We start from the raw sequence: 2,426 nt of genomic DNA on the forward strand, positions 1-2,426 counted from the left end.
GGGGAGGGTGAGCGGAATTGGATGCCTAAAATGTATCGACGTGTGTCGTCAGAAGCCATAAATGTCATGTATTTTATACTTTATATGCCTACGCCGTTGTCTTGTCAATGTTTGCACTGTCTGAGGGCGACACTGACTGAAGTATAGCTGGTTCACTTTCCTCTGTCAGCGGTTTAAAAAAAAAATTCTAGCTCATTTATTAGTTCACCCTATGCCCACGAAAGTTCGCATGACACTTCTTCAGGACAACGATCACACTAAACATTTTTTTTCCAAAAATCTTGATGCTATATATATTGAAAAAAAGTCTTATTTGGGCCCTTTATTTGGATGCACAGATCTACACAGTATTACTAAAAATAGATGACTCACAGTAACCTCACCTTCAAGTGGCTCATTTTGAGACAGCGACATCCCCCCCCCACCCCCAGCGAACAATTCAGTTTAAGCTTGTGGATTTCGTCCCACGACTGTCCTGACGTTTCCGTGTGAGTTTTGGAAAGTGCTCACCAACAGACTCGCCCATGTTTCTTAGGCGTAGATCTACGGTTAAGTGTAGTATTGAGTAAAATATGTCAACTTTTTAATGCTTTAGGTGTAGATCAATGTTGTAAATCCTTTTTATTATTTTTTTTACCTGCTCTGGACTAAGATAAAAGAAAACGTAGCGAAACCATCGTTTGCAGAGACCTTTTTTGATAATGGGAATTTATATTTCGTAGTTCATCCGACTTTTAGTTTTAGACTTGTAATGTATGCAAACATCTGAGAAGATTAAACAGAATTATTTTATTCTATCTTGTTTTAACCGCGGTCAGACGAAAGTGAACAGGCTATAGTTTTAACAGTGACCATTTTGAATGGCCTTTCAGATTCTGTTGGTCATTCAACTTGTCGACCCGTATGCAAATTTTTTATTTTTTTATTTGAGAGATTAAACTTAAACAGAGCGGTTTGATTTTTAATTACATACATGTATGATGTTTAAACACGGTCAGACGAAAGTGAACAAGTAAGATCTATGTCTTCCCCCCCCCCCTCCGCCTGTTGTTTCCGTCTGATTACCCTGCCTTTTTTTCATGCTTATTAATTACAATGTGATTAGGTCACTTTCAAAAGGACTTAGATCAAATTTGCAGTGAGAACTTCTTCAAACTTTGAATGGTTTTTTCTCAAAACTGATTCTCCGAACCCAACTAACTTCAAACGGCCATAGCTCTGGAATGTAGTCTTATTTTTAATCAAATAAAGAGCAAGTTCTCCCGAAATGAATGCTGTATATATCGAAGAAGCCGATGTCCGACGATTTGCCGCCTTGTTGCCGGCGCCGTGCCGCTCTTATTTGCACCTTTTTAAGAATGTGAAATGTTGGGAGCGTGGGAAAATATCTCAAGTTTTTCCCACGGTAGTCATGAGATTATTAGGAATTGCTTCCCCTAACTGTTCTGTGGTAGACTCGACCTGTTCGATTGTTAGTTTGTAACCTTGTTACTGCTCGTGGAGTGGTCCGAAAGGGGTGAGCAGGTTATTTTTTCTTGCTGTAAAAGTAAAACAGGTTTTAGTGCTGTGCACATGTCCCCTTTACTTTACCTTTCTAGAGTAGACTCGAAGAGTCTAATTTTTAGCTTTAAATCCGTGCTAGTGACTGCTTCTGGGCTGGCCCGAAAGGGGTGAACAGGGTATGTTGTACATGCTATTCACCTGTGGTTATGAGCGTCTATTTACAGTTATTAAATTTATGAGGCCAGCGTCTGGGCTGAACTTGACTACGACATTTTTTTAAACAAAATAATCGAGAACCCAACCAGTATGACTGTGTTGACGAGAAAATCTCAATGATATCGAACACGCCATTTTCCAGCGATTTGCCGCCTTGTTGCCGGCGCCGTGCCGCTCTGATTTGCACCTTTTTAAGAATGTGAAATGTTGGGAGCGTGGGAAAATATCTCACGTTTTTCCCACGGTAGTCATGAGATTATTAGGAATTGCTTCCCCTAACTTTTCTGTGGTAGACTCGACCAGTCTGATTGTTGGCTTGTTACCTTGTTACTGCTCATGGAGTGGTCCGAAAGGGGTGAGCAGGTTATTTTTTGTTGCTATAAAACAGGTTTTAGTGTTGTGCACATGTCCCCTCTACCTCTCTGAAGTAGACTCGACCAGCTTAATTTTAAGCTTAAAATCCGTGCTTGTGATCGCTAATGGACTGGCCCGAAAGGGGTGAACAGGGTATGTTGTACACGCTATTCACCTTGTGTAATGAGCGTCTATTTACGGTTATTTAATTTATGAGGCCTGCGTCTGGGCTGAACTTGACTACGACATAGTTTGAAAAGGGAAGCCTTGATTGTTGGATTATGCTGACGCTTCGCACCTTGTGAAAGTTACATCAGAAGTCAGTGCTGGTTCTATAAATTCTGATGTTGTTG

The 2,426-nt window shown here is 40.6% G+C and overlaps 1 protein-coding gene across 1 annotated transcript in view; it reads left to right on the plus strand.

Moving 5' to 3' along the window:
• Positions 1–2,426, plus strand: part of LOC101845468 — a gene marked incomplete in the record, with an annotated part of 20,359 nt that overhangs the window by 3,698 nt on the left and 14,235 nt on the right.

The sequence above is a fragment of the Aplysia californica genome, unplaced genomic scaffold, assembly GCF_000002075.1.
Source record: "Aplysia californica isolate F4 #8 unplaced genomic scaffold, AplCal3.0 scaffold00199, whole genome shotgun sequence".
Taxonomy (NCBI): Eukaryota; Metazoa; Mollusca; class Gastropoda; order Aplysiida; family Aplysiidae; genus Aplysia; species Aplysia californica.